The 20458-nt window shown below is 35.9% G+C and overlaps 1 protein-coding gene across 4 annotated transcripts in view; it reads right to left on the bottom strand.

The window, feature by feature from the left end:
* ANK3 (ankyrin 3) overlaps nucleotides 1–20458 on the bottom strand; it is a 701075-nt gene that overhangs the window by 606237 nt on the left and 74380 nt on the right. The window lies entirely within an intron of this gene.

Genomic DNA, 20458 nt, shown 5'->3' with positions numbered 1-20458 from the left:
CAATTTCCTAAACCTCCACACCACCGGAAGCATCCATATTGGATTCGCTCTCTTTTTCTTTCATTTTCTCTTGAGTTGAAAATCCATGCTTGCCACTGAATATCTGCTGTTGTTTTTGCCTAAGAAATATTGCCAAGGCTTCCTGCCTTAGAGTCAAACACCAAAGAGAGTGTATTTTAACACAAGATGAGCAAAGAAATAGAATATGAATCTCATGAAACTTGTGTAAACTAATGCTTTGATCAAACTAAGAGACACATCTCAATTACAATAAAGTCTGCAAGGAGTTCAGTTGTAACTATTTGAATGGGGAATAATTCACTGCAATTGATTCATTCATTCTGTATAATGGGATATAACAAGCTTTACAACCCACAGAATAATGTAGAATCCTTGAGATTACTTTGGAAGTTTTTTACCTACTATTTCTATTTGGGTTTTGTTCAGCTGGTCTAGTTTGGTTGGGTGGAAATCTCTGAAGGCACATGATAATTCAACAAGAAGAGGAAAATAGTACAAGATTGTCAAGTATTTGTATTCCAAAATTCTCCCCTAAACCAACTTTTTAATGATTTATACCTTGAGTAGAAAAATGAGCTAATAAGAATTATGATTTGCTGAATATTAAACAAAGTTTGATGATACTATTGGGAGCTCATGCATTTTTAAAACCTTAATAATTCAGGGGTTAAACTTAAGCATATTTCAGTTTTCTTAACTCTCTATCCTACTCTCCACCTCCAGATACAGTCTTGGTGGAAAGACCTCTCATTATTTAAAAGGTAATTATACCTAAATTCTTTTTACCTATCTGTAGAGAGTGGCCTTTCTGAGACTTCTTCAGATTTAATATCTACTGGTTTATATGTAACTTGAATAAACTCATAGTCCCAGTCTGGCATGAATCATATTAGAAGCAGTTAATATAAATGTGAGAGTAGCAAACATACCTAAGAAAAAATCTATAAAATTAGATTGAATAGATAGAAGTACAACCACCAATGGCCACTCCACTCCTTCTAAGGCCTGATAGACCTAACATCAATAGCTTCTGAACACCTTATCAGTTTGTACCTGATTTCATACAAGTGGTTCCAGGTCATTCATAGAACATTTCACATATGCCCTCTATACTAGTAAAATCCAAACCATGAGGAGGTATTTGCCCAAAACTCAAGCACAAGTCCATTATTCAGGACTTAAAATGTTTGTAGTCATTTTAAAAAATAAATTATTATAACTTAAACCCTGGATATTACCAAAAAAACAGCTCATTGAAGCCAAAAATAACTGAAGAATCAGATTAATAGTGCTTTAAACAAAAATTATAATATACAGCCTCGAACATCCTTTTCTCTCATCTCACATTGCAAGACAGGTAAAAGTCTTAAAATTATGGCATAAGTAGAGATAGACAAAGGCCAGGGATGTCCACAAGCAGGACAACTACTCTGATTTTAACTCTTGACATTTGAGAACCCTTAAGGAAATATTTGACAGCCATATAAGCACCTTATTTTAACTATATTCATAGTGAAACATTTTAAGCTTCAATATCTGCTAAGATAAATGAAAAGTAGCCCAATATATTTTGCTTAGAAATTAAGTTGACACATCATGGTGAGAAGAGAATTAGTTTAAAAACTGAAATCATGCTTATTAAAAGAATCTTTGGCAAGCTGGAAATTTAAATCATTACATAATATAGCTAAATGTTGCTTTTAATAGGCAACACAAATTTAATTTCTATATCCACTATGAAGACATTTGGCTTCTCCTTTTCTAAAAAAAAATTTAACCCTTGCTTACACATTCAAAGCTGAGATCCAATCGGGAATATAAAGGCCACTTTATACACCAAGAAGCAGGGGTTCAAAGGGATTAGTGACTTAACCAAGATCACTCAACCTATTAATCCCTAAGCTAAGCTGGAAAAAAATCAACCTCCAAAGTCTCAATTGCTCTGTTCTTAACGTTGTCCAACTTTCTTCTCTTCCTGTGATGGCTAACTTTGCATTTGATTTTTCAGTACAAAATATCTATGATTTGCTTATGTTCTAATGAGGCAGACAGCCAAGATGAAATCTTCACCCTCAGAGAGGCTGAGTTAGTAAGAGCCCAGACGGAACACCCATCCAGGAAAAACAGCAGATTCTGTGTTCAGCTCAAGAAAGATGGCTTCAGGCAGGGCTATGCCTGCACAGAAGTACAATGTCTACTGCTTAGATGACAAGAAAGAATCAAAACTACTGAATTTACAAGAACAGACAAGGCATCAACCTACTCTCCTAAAAAACAAGCAAAAAAAAGAGTTGCTACCATATTTAGCTGCTGGGTGTTAACTCTCAAATGAAACAGGGCCCAAGATATGAAAAGATTTGGGAACATTTGTAAGAAGTAAGAAAAACAAAGCCAATGGTAAGCAGTTGCACTTCACTACATTTAAGGTTTCTGTATACCCATGAAATGGAGAAGATTGGGCAGTGCATTTCACTTGCTCAGGACCATGCAGAACCCTTCACACCTGTTTCTTACTTTCAAATTCTGCTTTATTTCCTACTACATTCTCACTCCAAACGCACCCATAGTGCCAGCTAAACCATGCAGTGCCTATGCCATGCTGTTTCACATTTCAGTCACTTTAAATAATCCATTCATCTTTCCAACATTTTTCATCTCATTAACCTTATTAAAACTGCTTTTCCTCAAATACTTAATTTAAAAAAAAACTTTGCAGGTTCTTCCTAGGCAGAATTTGATCACCCTTTTCCCCATGCTACTAAGTTCCCCAATTTACCACATGCTGGTGATTGGCTTACTATCTCTCTTTATGACTCACTTATGAGCCTTTAGGGGAGAAGGTTGTGCTTGATTCTTCCTGGCAATGGACGTCGCACAGCAATTGCATTTGATACACATTCACTGAAAGAAGAAAATAGACAGTGCTATTGAGGGTGGGGCAAAATGAGTACTTTCATACAATGCCAAAGGGAAACTGGGACAATCTTTCTAGAAAGTATTTAGCAATATATTTGTAGAATCTTACTACTCTCAAATTCTTTGAACTAATAATTCCACCTTAAGACATATATCACAAAGATATAGCTGGATATATAAAACAAAGTTTCGTGTTCAAGGATATTTAACATGGCCTTCTCTGACATAATGAAAAACTGGAATCAAGTATAATATTCTAAAAATAAGGGAAGAGTTAAATAAATCATGGAGCCTCCTCAAGGTGAAATGAGATGATACCAGATGACATGAGAAAAATACTATCATGTTAAGCGAAATAGGTATTTATGAAATAAACCCAACTACACAATATTTCTTATTCCTGTTTCTAACCCTAAAAGATTAACTGCTATAGGAATTTCCTTTCTGATGTAAAATAAAGAATATTTGTTACAATGTTTATTCAGACATTGAAAAACAAGCAGCTCTGAAGTGTGATCCTTGGAAGAGGGAGGAGTGGGTTCAGCCTGAGTGCTCATTTTGCCACACTCTCAATAGGTTGGTCCAGCTCTCTGAGAGCCAGTTTCAAGCCACAGTGCAGGAAGGAAGAACCCCAACATAGTGCAACAGTCAAAAATAATTCGAATTTGTGAGCTGAGTGCAAGAGGGGAGTGAACTGCACTGAAGGTTCCGAAGATCTGCAAAGAAGTTCACTGCATCATTAAATGAGTACAGATCTATGCATGGATGAGGTGAAACTCCGTGAGGTAGAAGAAAGAACCAGTAGGCTGAAAAATTCCTAGAGCTTACACAGGGTTACAAATAATTCATGTTGCCATCAGCCAGAGTGGAGAGACTTTGTAATAATACATGCGATATTGGGTAGACCTCAAGAAGGTCATGTCTTAGTAGTAGGGCTAAATTAGCCTGAGAACAAATACTACTCTGGACCTGCCATAACAAAACTTACAAGCAGCTCCAAAAGATTGAACTGATCTGCAAGTTAACAACTACCTAACAGAGCAAAAAATCCAATCCTATTTAAAGGAATAAACAAAATCCAGCATTCAACAACATAAAAATTTTAATGTCTGATACCTAATCAAAAATTAGCAGACATGCAAAGAAGCAGAAAAAAAATCCATCAAAACAGAAACAGAAATGACAGAGATGATGGAATTAGCACATAAAAATGTTAACAAAGTTATTTAAAATACTATAAATATTCTCAGGTTACAACGGAAAATACAACCATACTAGAGAAATAAAAAAAATATATAAACATCCAGATAAAATTTCTAGAACTGAAAATATGCTCAATAACTTCTAGAGTCAAATATACTCTAGATGAGCGTAACAGAAAATTAGACATCATAAGAACAAAAGATCAATGAGTTTGAAGACAGAAATATAAATTATCCAAAATAAAGTACAGGCAGAAAAAAGATTGAAAATGTGAACAGAGTATCAGTGACCAGTGGGACAATATCAAGCAGTCTAGCATATGTATAATTGTAGTCTCAAAGAAAAGGGGCAGAGGTATAGAAATATTTGAAGAAGTTATGGCTGAAAATTTTTCAAATTTGATAAAAAGCCTATAGATTTTAGAAGCTCAACGAACCCCAAATAGAATAAAAATAAAGAAAACAACACAAAGATACATCATAATCAAATTGCTGATAAAAAGTGATAAAATGATAAAGAAAATATGCTAAAAGCAGACAGAGACAAAAGGACACATTAAGAACAAAAATAAGAACAGCAGAAGATGTCTTATCAGCAACCAAGCAAACAGGAAGATAATGAAATGTTAGCTTCAAAGTTCTGAAAGAAGAGAATTATATAGCAAAAATATATTTCAGAAATGAAGATGAAATAAAAAGTTTTAGACCAAAAAGGAAAAAAAAAAGCTTAGAGAATTTATTACCACTAGACCTCCACTAAAAGATGGAAATTTAGTTCTTAAGGTCTTAGAAGAGAAATGAAGAGTGCCCAAAGCATCAAATATAAGAAGTAATTTTTAAAATATTTTAATCTATTAACAATATTATATATATTTAAAGTTACTTTTTAATGTAAAAATAATTATATATTGTGGTGTTTATAACATGTGGAAGTAAAATGTTTAATAACCTCATAAAACAATCAGATGAACAAATAGAAGTATACTGTTGTAAGATTCTTACATGGGTGGTATATTAGAATTTGAATATATAATGATATTAAATATACATAGGTCAAACCATAGACAAACCACTAAAGTAAATAACTGCTAAAGATAAAACACAGAGGTATTTCTAATAAGCTAATAAATGAGATAAAACAGAATCCTTGAAAATAGTTATTTCAAAAGAATGGAAAACAAAAACAAAGAACACATGGATCAAATAGTAAACAGATAGCAAAATAACAGATGTAAACCAAATCACAACAATAATTACATTTACCATAAATCATTTAACATTCCAATGAAAAAGCCAAGAGTATCAAGCTGGATAAAATAATAAGACTCACCTATATGGTCTCTATGAGAAGTCTGCTTGAAATTTATAGCCACAGGTTAAAAGTAAAATGACGAAAGAAGATAAATCATACAAATACTAACAAACACAAAAAAAAGCCAAAAAGGCTAACTTCATATGAGAAAAGTAGGTTTGATAATAAAGAATATTATCATCAGTAAAGACAGACATTTTATAATAAGGAGTTAATTTAACAAGATTTAATAATAATTTACAATATGCATATGTACAATAACAGAGCTTCAAAATATTATACATGATATAAAACTTGATAGAACAGAAAATTCAGCTACATAATTAAAACATACACACACATATAAAAACAAATGTATTATAATAAAATGTTAAGAATTATTTTCTCTTTTATACTTTTCTGTATTTTGAGATTCTTTTTTCAATAAGCACATACTCAATGTTAATAATTCTGGTATCCTGGCTCCATCTTATTTTTATCTGTCAGCCCTCCCTTGACCTGGTGACAGACTGTGATGGTTAATACTGAATGGCAACTTGATTTGAAGGATACACAGTATTGATCCTGGGTGTGTCTGTGAGGGTGTTGTCAAAGGAGAAGAACATTTGAGTCAGTGGGCTGGGAAAGGCAGACCCACTCTTAATCTGGGTGCACACAATCTAATCAGCTGCCAGCACAGCCACAATAAAGCAGGGAGAAAAATCTAAAAACACGAGACTGGCCTAGCCTCCCAGCCTACATCTTTCTCCTGTACTGGATGCTTCCTGCCCTTGGACTCCAAGCTCTTCAGTTTTGAGACTCGGACTGGCTCTCCTTGCTCCACAAGCTTGCAGATGGCCTATTGTGGGACCTTGTGATTGTATAATACTTAATAAACTCCCCTTTATATTTATCTATCTGTCTGTCTATTTATCTATCCATCCATCCATCCATCCATCCATCCATCCATCCATCCATCCATCCATCCATCCATCCTATTAGCTCTGTCCTTCTAGAGAATCCTAAAACACAGATTCTCATTTTACCTTCTAGGGACCAACCTTTCTCACACGGTAGAGCTCTCAATTTGAGTGACTACAACCTCTGCCACAGTGATGGGCATATCCACATGGCCCAGATTGACATGTGACCCCATCCCCCGAAGCCCAGTGGTTAATCCACAAATGGAACATGACTCAAGCAGAGCCAATCAGGTTTCTTGTTCAAACATTTGTATGGATACTGGAAGACATTTTTATTTGAGGGACATGTAATCCAGGACCAGAAAAGAAAATCTTTATCATTCACAGAGAATGTGTTCTAGGACAAGAGTCTACCAAGAGGGAAGTTGTGCTGAGTATCAAAGGGAAAGAAACATAAATGTGACAGTGCTATTTGAGTCCCTGTCCCCAGCCCTGTATGCCTAAAAATATCCCCTTCTGGACCTTTTAACTCCATTAGCCAATTATTTTCCATCTTTTGCTTAAGCTAATTTGAGTGTGGTTTCTGCCAGGGGAAACCAAAAGAACCCAGACTAATAGTAAAAGAATAATTTAATGAATGTCTGTTTTGCTTATCTGTTGGAGAAGAGTAATGAACATAAGATGACTTCCCGTCTCTTGGTTTTATCTACACTCACCATGCAGGTATTGGCTTATCAGGCATGGCCAATCTCTTGATAGAGGTGCCCAGAGAAAACAAGGAGAACATAGCATCTGCCCAAACCAATACATATACAAGGTAGATTTCACTAATTATTTCAGCCTTTAAAACATAGTTTTATTCATATTTTAAAATGTTTTCATGTAGCATGAAAAAGGATGTTTCAAAAATTTCTACTCTAGGTTCCTGAAGATTTTTCCTTCATGTTATGTTTCTAAGTAAATAAATTCATCACTAAATAAAAACCAGTAGGTTTTAAATTATTCTTTGAACCAAAAGAAGGCATAATTGTCTTTAAAAGTACCACATTTTCTACTGGAAAAAAAAATGCAGCAAAGAGATTTATGAGTCTAATCACCATCACAACAGGATTCTTAAAATTGCAGCTTGGTTTATGGGATTGATTACACTATTCTTGGCAAATAATTCTCCTCCAGCCACACACTGATCCTCTTCAGCCTCCCCTCCCTCTTCTCCTAGATTAAATAATGGAAGAGATCATGTATCTTACAGAAAAGTATAATTGTGAGTCATGTAGCAGGGAGGTATTCAATACTTATTATGCCAAAAGACAATTTTAAAATCAATAAGAAAAACTATCCAAGGAAGTTAATTTAGTTTAAAAAAAAAAAAATGAGATTCAGGCCTGAATTACAGATAGTTTTAGTTTAAAAAAAAAAAATGATGAGTCATTGCTGCTCTTCCCTGATGTTCAAATTTAAACATAAAACCTGAGTTTATTTTTAGGAGTAATTGTCGTCTACAAGGTTGATTAGGGCTAAAGTTTCATTTACTGTAAAAAATTATGAGGCTTTTATACAAATATCTTAATGCTTTTTCCACTTAATTTTAGATATTTCTGGAAATCTGGGCTAGGATATATATAATTCTCATATATCCTAAGAAAATTTTTCCTAATGAGATTTTTTTGATGCCCAGAATTTGAAATCCTCTTTTTTCACCTAATTTATTTTTTCCACAATTTTCTATAGGCATTGCAAAAACAAAACAAAATAAAAATGTGTATACATTCTATTAAAAAATTATTGATCTGTAATCTAAAAAGAAAACTAAGCCACTTCTTATAAATACACCTGTTATTCTAAAAATTGCATTTTGACATGAGTAATTTTAAACATATTTCTCAGAATGATATTTTTACCAAAGTTGTTGGTCTAGTAAGTTAATATATAATCTACGACAATGAAATGCTAAGCTTTAGAAAATAAGAATAACCCGGCAGCAGTAGCTCACACCTGTAATCCTAGCACTTTGGGAGGCTGAGGCGGGTGGATCGCTTGAGGTCAGGAGTTCGAGACTGGCCAACATGGTGAAACCTCATCCCTAATAAAATACAAAAATTAGCTGGCCATGGTGGTGGGCACCTGTAATCCCAACTACTAGGGAAGTTGAGGCAGGAGAATTGCTTAAACCCAGGAGGTGGAGGTTGCAGTGAGCCAAGATCACGCCACTGACTCCAGCCTGGTCAGCAGAGTGAGACTTTGTCTTAAGAGAAAAAGAAAATAATAATAAAATGTTTCTGAAGTTCCTGAGGCATTTATTAAACACTGTTGATCTTATGTTCGTAGGAGCCTGGTCTGTCTCAAAGATTTTGCTAAGAATCAGGATACAAAAAGAACCAGGTAGTAACAGCCTCCTCTCTTGCAGAGCTTACAGTCTAGGAAAGAACACATGGTTACACAAAATTATATTTAATTAGAGTTGTGTTAAATGCTCTAAAGTAAATGCAACATGAAATGAGAACTTATTACAGGAGGAGGATCTAATATCAACTATGGGAAAGAGAAAGAGCTCTTAGGAAAGTGGCATTTAAACTGACACCGGGTTGGTGGCCTTCAAGAGAGTACCAGGCAAAGATTACAACATGTTCCAATATCTGCAGGCAGGGAGCCAAGGTCTTTTGTGGAAATGAAAAAAAACAAAAAAAGCTATTTGGTTAGAGTACACTGAGTGAGGGAGAATGGCTCAAGATTGACCTGACAACATTAACTGGGCCAGAAATACAGTAGGGTGTTAAGGATTTGGGACTTTATTCTTAAGAGCAATGAAGAAACATGGAAGTGTTCTACAAAAAGAAGTAAGATCACTTTGGAAAAGCTCTTTCTGGAGAAATGTGGAGAAGGAATTAGTAGAAGGCAAGTCTAAAGATAAGAAAAACAGATAAAAGACAACGGCAGGCTGGACTAGGTGGCTCATGCCTACAGTCCCAGCTACTTGGGAGATGGAAGCAGGAGGATAGCTTGAGGCCCGGAGTTCTAGACTAGCCTAGGCAACATAACAAGACTCCATCTCTTCAACAACAAAAAGACAACTGCAGAGATCCAGTTCCAGGCTCAGGGCCTATGGCATCCCTGGGGTAGGAGCATCTGTCACGGAGAGAAGTCATTGGTTTGATTATAGGGCATGAAAGAAGGATGTCAGTGATTACCGTGACCAGAGGAAACCCAACATATAGCTCAAGAAGAAGAGGAGGAACTTAATGACCCTTAAGCAGTTGCTGCTGGAAAAGGAAGGGAAAATAGGGAAATGCAGAATGCTATAAGCCAAGAGACCCCAGTATAGAAGTTGCTAGGGACAAGGAAGATGAACTCTAAAATGTGTCCCTGGGATTTAGCAACATGGAAATTCCTGATAACCTTCACGGAAGGTTCACATATGAAACTTTCTAATATAAATTATTCTATGTAACATGGTCATTGGGGTACATTTATATGTGTTGCGTGTGTGTGTGTGTGTGTGTGTGTGTGTGTGAGTGTGTGTGATGTATATAGACAGTACAGACTATCAGGGCTTTATGAGACAATGTTTTGAATAGAAAGTACATAACAATAACACATTTGAATCATTTTTAAGCTAAAACACTGATGAGCAAGTAGGTGAGCAATTGCGCTGAGCAATGTTTAGAGGAGAAATAAAAGGTATAAAGGTATAATGTGTTACGCCTAACCTCAAGGTCTTGCTATGCAAGACACCTGAAATGATGTAATTCAGGTTATAATCAAGGAAGAAATTGCTCAGATCTCATTTAAAAGCTTTTTGGTTGAAAATATACTTTTCTAAACGAAATATGAAGTCATTTTGCCTTAATAATGCCAAATTGCAGCTGCAATACAATGTCCTCAGCAAAGTTTTATTTCATGTACAACGCCATGCTGCCATCTACTGGCTATTGCTTAAATTTTCTGTGATAATTTTTTTAATTCATATCACTGGACAACTTAATTGATGATTGATTGGGACAGTAAAATATTTTTTAACTGCCCTATGACAAAATTTAAACACAATATAAATACTTAGATGATACATAAGAATCTCAATTTAAATAAAATTTTAAACTCATAGTGTCTTAAATCAGTAAAAACAAAAAAAACAAAAACAAAAAAAAAACTTGCCTTGTGAAAAAGTTCTATAATATGTCCTATATGGACTTGTAAAAGAGAGGACAAATTCTATCTATAATGCTGCCCATAGGTATCAGTTGCACAAGGAACAAGTTAGGGGCTAAAAACACATCATTGTATATAACACAGAATAGAGGAAAACCTTTTCCTTTTCAACTGAAACCAGATTTTTAGGAATAAAAACAAGTTTTTCAAATTTTCAAGACAGAAAGAAAATTTGCCTTTTGAGAAATTTCTTGGTTTTTTGTTTGTTTGGTTTCTGAGACAGAGTCTCACTCTGTCACCAGGCTGGAGTGCAGTGGTGAGATCTTGGCTCACTGCAACCTCTGCCTTCCAGGTTCAAGCAATTCCCCTGCCTCAGCCTCCCAAGCAGCAGGGACTACAGGTGTGTGCCACCATGCCTGGCTAATTTTTGTATTTTTAGTAGAGATGGGGTTTCACCATGTTGGCCAGGATAGTCTGGATCTCCTGACCTCATGATCCACCTGCCTCAGCCTCCCAAAGTGCTGGGATTACAGGCGTGAGCCACTGCACCTGGCCTTTTTTTTTTTTTTTTTTTTTTTTTTTGAGATGGAGTCTCGCACTGTCTCCCAGGCTGGAGTAAAATGGCACCATCTTAGCTCACTGCAACCTCCGCCTCCCAGGTTCAAGCCATTCTTCTACCTCAGCCTCCTGAGTACCTGGGATTACAGGCATGCGCCACCATGCTGAGCTAATTTTTCTTTCTTTTTTTTTTTTTTTTTTTTTTTTTTTGTATCTATCTTTAATAGAGACGGGATTTCACCATGTTGGCCAGGCTGGTCTCGAACTCCTGACCTCATGATCCACCTGTCTCAGCCTCCCAAAGTGCTGGGATTACAGGCGTGAGCCACCGCACCCGGCCTGAGAAGTTTCTTTAAAATCTTGTTGGGAGGGCTGGGCATGGTGGCTCACACCTGTAATCCCAGCACTTTGGGAGGCCAAGGCAGACAGACCACCTGAGGTCAGGAGTTCAACACCAGCCTGGCCAACATGGTGAAACCCCGTCTCTACAAAAAATACAAAAATTAGCCAGGCATGGTGGTGTGGTGGCATGTGCCTGTAGTCCCAGCTACACAGAAGGCTGAAGCAGGAGAATCGTTTGAACCCAGGAAGTAGAGGTTGCAGTGAGCTGAGTTCACACCACTGAACTCCAGCATGGGTGACAGAATGAGACTCTGCCTAAAATAAATAAATAAATAAATCTTGTTGGGAGGAGATACTGCTTTTGCCCCTCTTCCCACCCCAGATACACCCCTTCCAGCTATTTCCAAGCTCCTTCTGCTCCTGCTCCTACTCCCCTAAAACCGAGGAGAATCTGCTAATCATATTGGTCAGAGCCCAAGGCAACCATAACCCGCAGGGTGACTGCACCTTATGAAGGCACAAAGCTGTGCTCCCATGACTCTTTTCTTGGTTCCATGCATCAGCGAGTATAAAGGGACATAGTGTCCTTCTTAGGAACTGGCCATTCCTGGCTAATTTTCTGTGCAGAACCACCTAACCCTCTGTTCCCAAGACGGATTCAAGATACCCCAACATAGCTTCCCAGTTACTAAGAGAGAGCATTTTGCTTCTTGGCTTGCCAGTATTCTGACAGATGCTCTCCCAAGAACTCCACAGGGAGGAAGAGCATAGAGCAAGTCTCCCCATCAAAAAACCGCCCAGATCAACACCAACTCCTAATAAATACATTAAAAAGTATATTATCAAAAATAAATAATACTTTTTAAGGTACACTGTCTCTACAGTTCTCTAATAGTGTAATGATTTTTTACCATAGTAATCATTTAACCTATTAAAACATAGTAATCTTAGTATGCTTATGGGAATAGTACTTCTGATAACATCCTAGATAAGTATCTTAAGATGAAATACCAAGGGTAAGAATTATTACAAAAGTTTAGCAAAGTCAGTGAATTGCTTCAAAAATGATATCTTATGTGAAATCAATTCAACTCAACATATTTTTGACACACATCTTTGAAATCTAGAACTAGTTCTCCCAATTGAGTAGGCAGTTGTTTTCTCTAAAGCAGAGCCTTTTAAACTACAATCTACTGAGCTCTAGGAGGCCCCTGAAGGTGCCTTAGGAGACAGCCTTTAGCCACCTCACTATAGCTTCGGCCTGAGCAACTCTGCGTTTATATGTTTTTCTGCTTTTGTATGTTTTATCTGTTATCATTCTTGGGCTATTCACAAATACTCCATTTCTCTTTCTTCTAGGTTCATGATAGGATTATATCTCCCTGCCTGTTCCCTTTGAAGTTAGGGTTGGCTATGGGACTTGTTTCAAACAATGAAATGTGTTGTCTTCAGATGGAAGCTTTAAGAGACAGTTCATGATTTACCACCTTGCCTTTTGTTTACTGCACGAGAGCACATGGCGAGACGAAGTCTCCATCAGCCTGGGACCTTGAGTGTCTAGAACGAGCAGAAATCTTCTGCCAATTCCCACTAGACAGAAAGCATAAGCAAAAAATATGCACTGATATACAAAGTCACTGAGATCTTCGAATTATCTGTTACGCAGTGCAGCCTATCCTTCTGACTGCTAGATAATGTGCTAAACTTATGCTGTAAGGAAGGGATCAACAAACAGTGGCACAGGACCAGATCTAGCCTGTTACCTGTTTTTGTAAACAAAGTTCTGTTGGAACACAGCTTCACCCATTCATTTACATATTAGCTAGGCTACTTTAGAGTTACACCAGCAGAGCTGAATAGCTGTAACAGAGACTGAATAGCTCACAAAGCACTATCTACTTCTTTACAAAAAAAAAAAAAATTTACAAGCTTCTGCTTTAAAGTCCTATGCTAGCTAGGTACTGCTAAAGGAAACTAAGGTGAATAAGATCCATGCCCTTTGCAAGTGCTGAATCAGTCAAAATAAACATAAGGCAAAATTTGCTCCCTACGTGAAGTACAAATGTGTAGTTCTAATATGCATAATTGTGACAATTCTCTGGCTTCTGTGAAAGATATTGTGAAAAATTTGAAATTTTATAGAGGGAAGACTTTGAATTAGAGGATGGAGAGACTGCTTTGTAGACAAGACACTAATCTAATAACAGACCCCAGGAGACTGTTTACAACAATTGTATCTTATCACAACTTTGTTATTCTCCACTCAGCTTCAAAGTTTTCAAATAAACTGTCATGAAAGGTCAAAAATATTATGTATCTGGGCCCAGCATGGTAGCTCATGCCTGTAATCCCAGCATTTTGGAAGGCCAAGGCAAAAGGATTGCTTGAGTTTAGAAGTTCTAGACCATTCGAGGCAATGTAATGAGACCCCCGTTCCCATAAAATTTTACAAAAAAAAAAAAAAAAAAAATGGCCAGATGTGGTGGCACATACCTGTAGTTCCAGCTACTCAGGAGGTTGAGGTGAGAGGACTGCTTGAGCCCAGAAGTTTGAGGCTACAGTGAGCTATGATTGAGCCGCTGCATTCCAGCCTGGGTGACAAAGCGAGACCCCTTCTCTAAAACTATATATATATACACATATATATGCGTGTGTGTTAAATATATATATGTTTATATATGTGTGTATATTTTTATGTATATGAATGTATACACACACACACACAATGTACCTGTATAAAATTAGCCCTGTAATAAAATTAGCTACTACTGAAATAAAATTAGCTGATAGAAGTAATGAAGCCTTAGAAAATGTTCTTAGCCAGAAAACAGATACTTTGTATGTTCAAGGGTAACGCATCAAGATCAATGATCATTCCAGCTTTTGACATAGAGAGCCTACTACACTCTCCTATAGAAATCAGTCAAACTGTTTCAGCAAGGGCCTCAGTCAAAACTAATAGAGCTAATCACATAAAGCCCAAAACTTTAAAGAAATTCATAAAGACATTTAATTTGGCAGATTGAGGGCATACATAAGAAACATACTTTTTTGAGTAAAATGCAAATGAACTTCAAGTTCTATTTTAACAATAACATTGTGAATTAACATGCATGTTTTTGCTATATAATGCAGCACAGATTAGCAATTTAGATAGACTTTGGGGCCAGACTCCCACTTCAAATATGAACTCTGTTATTTATTAGCTGCCTGACCTTGCTGCTGATTTCCTAACTCCTCTCTGCCTCAGGTTTCTCATTGGTAAAACAGAGATAATAGAGAGTATCTACTTTGTTGGGTTTTTGTGAAGAAGAGTTATATTTGTGATAGTGCTAAGAATAGTGCCTGGCATATAGGAAGCACTATAGAAGTGTGTGTTAATTAAATGTACCCAACTGTCCTCCTTTTCACTCTAGTCTCTCTGACCTATCACACACAACAAAACAAACACTCAAATAGTGCTCAGTTAAAAGACTGCTAGTCTAAAAACTAGATAGTAAAATTTTATAAAATATAATTTTAAGAAAAAATATTAAACTTACTTATAGTTGTTTAATTTCTGCCTACAAAATAACAGAATTTTTCTGGAAGAGCTGGTATCATCTGAGTGAGTTCAAAGACTATACTAACAGTCTGGGACAGTGGCTTATGCCTGTAATCCTAGCACTTTGGGAGGCCAAGTAATCCCAGCGTTTTGGAAGGCCAAGTAATGCCAGCACTCAAGTAATCCCAGGTAGGAGCATTGCTTAAGCCCAGGAGTTCAAGACATAGCAAGACCTCGTCTCTACGAAAAATAAAAATTTAAAAAAAAAAAATTTTATTTTTTTTACGATATTTTTTCACAAAAAAATTTTTTTACTAAAAAAAAAAAAAAATACAAAAATTTTTAATAATTTACAACCATGCCTGTAGTCCTCACTACTCAGGTAGCTGAGCTAGGACGATCACTTAAGCCCAGGAGATCAAGGCTGCAGTGAGCCATGACTGCACAATGCACTCCATCCAGGGCAACAGAACGAGACCCCGTCTCAAAAACAACAAAAACTATACTACACTAATGGAATTAAAAGAAGGAGAGATAAAGAACCTGACAAAAGGTTTTATTAGGAAAAAGACCTTAAACCCTTAATCAAAAGCCAAGGAGAAAAGGAAATGGAGACAGAGGCATAAATAGGGGCATGATCGTGTAAAGAGTAACAATTAAGAACAGTATTAGTTAAGTACTGAAATTCCTTGGGACATTTTTACTGGGGAAGGCAGACACCAGCCTGTTTACCATATTATTGTTTGAGGAGTTGACACTCTTCCAGACAAAATGTAAATAAAAAAACTTAAACTGGGCAAAGAAATGGGACCATGAAGGTTCCAGTCTGATAACTTTGAACCAGGAAGTAGTTAGAAGTCAAAGCAGAGGCAGGATAAAGAATGAAACCAATATCAAAAACTATACTACAGAAAGACTAGGCAAGGGCTCTCTAGAGACCAGATAGGAGGTAGAGTATGGGTAAGTTCTACAAAGTGCAGGCCTTTATACATTTGTAGTTTCCCAAACACCACTCACGACGGTGAGCCTCTCCTGATATGTTTATTTGACCAATTGCATATTTTCATTTGTGAAGTGTCTTTTCTTGGGTTGTCTTGTTATAATTATAAGAGACATCTATAATTTCTAGGTACAAATTCTTAGATATATATATCATAAATATTTTCTCCTATTCTGTAAATTTTCTTTTTTCTTAATGTTTTTCAAAAAACAAAAGTTTTTATTTTGAGAGTAGCCATTTGATGAATTATTCTCTCTTGTAGTCACACTTTTTGTGTCCTGAGAAATCTCAGACAAGATCACAAAGCCAAAGTCATAAATATTTTTCTTCTAGTTTTCTTCTAGAAGTTTTAAAGCTTTAGCTTTTATATTTAGGGTTACAATACAGTTAGAGTTAGTTTTCTAGTATGGTATGGGGTAAAGACTGGTGTTAATTTTTTTTTTCCATACAGATTTCCAGTTGTTCCAGTAGTATTTTTTGAAAAGACTTTTTTCCCCCATTAAATTGCCTTGATATTTTTGTTGAAAATTGGTAATATATGTCAGTCTTTATCTGGACTTTCTATGTTGTTCCTCTGATGCGTGTATCTCTCCTTTCTCCAATTCTGTAGCTTTACAGTAATCAGTTCCTCTAATCAGAATCCTCTAATTCAAAGTCTTCCCTCTATAAAATTTCAAATTTTTCACAATATCTTTCATAGAAGCCAGAGAATTGTCACAATTATGCATATTAGAACTACACATTTGGACTTCACGTAGGGAGCAAATTTTGCCTTATGTTTATTTTGACTGATTCAGCACTTATCGTCAAAGGGCATGGATCTTATTCACCTTAGTTTCCTTTAGCAGAACAATGTAATTGTTCTTTTTAAAATGGCTTTTTGGGCTGGGGGTGATGGCTCATGCCTGTTATCTCAGTACTTTGGGAGGACAAGGCGGGAGGATCCCTGGGGAGCTCAAGACTAGCCTGGCCAACACAATGAAACCCCATCACTACAAAAAATACAAAAATTAGCTGGGCATGATGGTGCACACCTGTGGCCCCAGCTACTTGGGAGGCTGAGGTGGGAGGTTCACTTGGCTGCAGTGAGCCAAGATAACACCACTGCACTCCAGCTTGGGTGACAGAGCGAGAACCTGTCTCAAAAACAAACAAAATTGCTTTGGCTATTCTAGGTTGAAATGTTTATGGGCATTGTGCTGACACTATAGATCAATTTAAGGAGAAAACTGAGCTTTCCAATTCACAAATCTATCTCTCCATTTGTTAGAGTGTTCTTAAACTTCTTTCAGCAGTGTTTTTGTATTTTTCATTGACAGATCTTGTGCATCATTTAATATTGCATGTTTCTGAACGCTATTGTAAATGGAACTGTACTTGTATGTTATTTTTGTTTGTTGTTACTATATAGAGATACTATTGATTTTATATATTTTTCTTATATTCTGCAACCTTGCCAAATTCACTTCTTAGTTCTAGTAGCTTTTATACATTCCAGGGATTTTCTACAAATAGACAGTTCTACTTCTTTCCGATTTGTACATATTTTATTTATTTTTCTTGCTTTACTACATTAATTAGGAACTCCAGTACTGTGTTAAAAAGAAATGAACATTCTTGTCTTCTGCCCAGTGTTAGGGGGAAAGAATTTAGTCTTTCACCATTAAGTATAATGGTAGCTACGGATTTTTCACAGATGTCTTTACTGAAGTTGAGGAAGTTCTATTCCTTATCTGTTGTGAGTGTTTATTACGAATATCAATGGTATTAAATTATATCATATTATTTTCTTCATCTATTAAGATGATCATAAACATTTTCTCCTGTATATTATTGCTATGGTAAATTACATTGATTTCTGAATGTTAAACTTGCTTTCCTGAAATAAATCCTACATGACCATGACATGTTGTCCTTCAAAAAATGTATTATTGGGCTTGTTTCTGAAGATTTTCTGAAGTTTTTTTATATCTATGTTCAAAAAAGATATTGATTTATAGTATTTTTCCTTGTAATGGCTTTAAGCATCAAAACAATTATGAATTTAGAAAATGGATTGAAAAGTATTCCTTCCTCTATTTTCTGAAAGAGTTTGTGTAAGTTTATTATTATTCCTCTTTTAAATACAGTCATACACTGCACATTGACATTTTGGTCAATGACAAACCACATATATGATTATGATTCCATAAGATTATAAGGGAGCTGAAAAACTCCTATATCCCGGTGACATCATAGCCGCCATAACAGCGTAGTGCAACACCTTACTCACATGTTTGTGGTAAGACTGGTGTAAACAAAGCTACTGTGCTGACAGTCATATGAAAGTATTGTATAATTACATATGGTACATATTACCTGATAATGATAATAAACAATTATGTTACTGCTTTATGTATTTACTGTAGTACACTTTTTAATCATCATTTTAGAGCATACTCCTACTTATAAAAAAAAGAAAAAAGAAAAAAAGGTTAACTGTAAAAGAACCTCAGGCAGGTCCTTCTGGAAGTATTCCAGAAGGCACTGTTATCACAGGAGATAGCAACTCCAGGCATGCTGTTGCCTCTGAAGACTTTTCAGGAGGACAAAATGCTGAGGTGGAAGATGATAATATTGATGATCCTAACCCTGTATAGGCCTAGGATAATGTGTGCATTTGTGTCTGGCTTTTAACAGAAAAGTTTAAAAAGAAAAAATAAAATGAAAAAAAATTTCAATAGAAAAATGTTTCAAGAATAAAGATACAAAGAAAAAATATTTTTGGACATTTATACAATATATTTGTGTTTTAAGCTAAGTGTTACACAAACATCAAAAAGTTTTTAAAAAATAAAAGGTTTATAAAGTAAAAAATTTACAGTAAGCTAAGGTTAATTTATTATTAAAAATAAAAATATTTTTATAAATTTAGTGTAGCCTAAGTGTACAGTGTTCATAAAGTCTAGAGTAGTGTACAGAAATGTCCCAGGCCTTCACATTCACTTATCATTCACTCAGTGACTCACCTAGTGCAACTTCCAGTCCTGCAAGCTCCATTCATGGGAAGTGTCCTATACAGGTGTACCACTGTTTACCTTTTAGACACATATTTTACTGTATCTTTTCTATGTTGAGATACATAAATACTTGGCATCGTGTTACAATTGCCTACAGTATTCATTACAGTAACATACTACACGGGTTTGTAACTTAGGAGCAACAGGCTATACCATATAGCCTAGGTGTGTAGTCCACTATCCCATCTGTGTAAGTACACTTTATGATACTCACACAATGACAAAAATCACCTGACGAATTTCTCAATGTGTGTCTGTATCATTAAGCAATGCATGATTCTGTTTGATAGAACTCACTAGGAAACCATCTGAACCAGGAGTTTTCTTTGTGGAAAGGTTTTTATAACAAATTTAACATTTTAAATAAATGTAGGTCTAGTAAAATTTTCTGTTTCCATTGTTTGTCAGATTTGATCATTTCTGTGGTTCAAAGCATTAGTACATTTCATCTAAGTTGTTAAATTTATTGGTGGTTGTTAATGATATTCCAGTATTGTCCTTCTAATGCCTGTAGTATCTGTCCTGGTATCTTCTTTTTATTTTGTGAAAATGGTAATCTGTGTCCTCTCTGTTTTTTTAAATCAGTCTAGGTAGAGATTCATCAGTGCTACTATCTTTTAAAAGGATCCACTTTTGGTTTCACTGATTTCCCTCTATTGTTTTTCTTTGTGTCTATTTTACTAATTTCCAATGTAAGCAACCCTCTAGTTGCTTAGGGTTTACTTTGTTTTTCCTTTTCTAGTTTCCTAAAGTGTGAATGAATGAGCCTAGATCAATGATTTTGCAGTCTTTCTTTTCTAATATAAACATTTTAAAGCTATAAATTTTTCTGTAAGCACTGTTTCAGCTGTACCCTATACAGTTCATTTTTTACAAACATTGATATGCTGTATTTTTATTATCATTGAACTCAAAATATCTAATTTCTTTTTTTTTTTCTTTGAGTCTGGTATCCCTCACATTGCCCAGACTGGAGTGTAGTAATGCGATCATAAACTCACTGCAGCCTTGATCTCCTGGGCTTCAGAAATCCTCCTGCTTCAGCCTCCTGAGTAGCTGTGACTACAGGCACATGCCATCTTGGCTGGCTAATTGTTGTTAGTGGTTTTTGGTTTTTTGTTTTAAAAGATGTATCAGTCTGTTTTCATGCTGCTGATGAAGACAAGACATACCCAAGACTGGGCAATTTACAAAAGAAACAGGTTTAATGGACTTACAGTTCCACATGGCTAGGGAGGCCTCACAATCATGACAGAGAGCAAGGAGGAGCAAGTCATATCTTACATGGATGGCAGCAGGCAAAGAGAGAGAGCTTATGCAGGGGAACTCCTCTTCATAAAACCATTAGATCTCGTGAGACTTATTCACTATCTCAAGAAAAGAATGAGAAAGATCTGCCCCCTTGATTCAATTACCTACCACTGGGTCCCTCCCACAACACATGGGAATTATGGGA

Source organism: Macaca mulatta, chromosome 9, assembly GCF_049350105.2.
Source record: "Macaca mulatta isolate MMU2019108-1 chromosome 9, T2T-MMU8v2.0, whole genome shotgun sequence".
In the NCBI taxonomy this organism is placed as follows: Eukaryota; Metazoa; Chordata; class Mammalia; order Primates; family Cercopithecidae; genus Macaca; species Macaca mulatta.
Note: the sequence above shows the minus strand (reverse complement) of the source record. Positions and strands in the feature narration are given on the sequence as shown.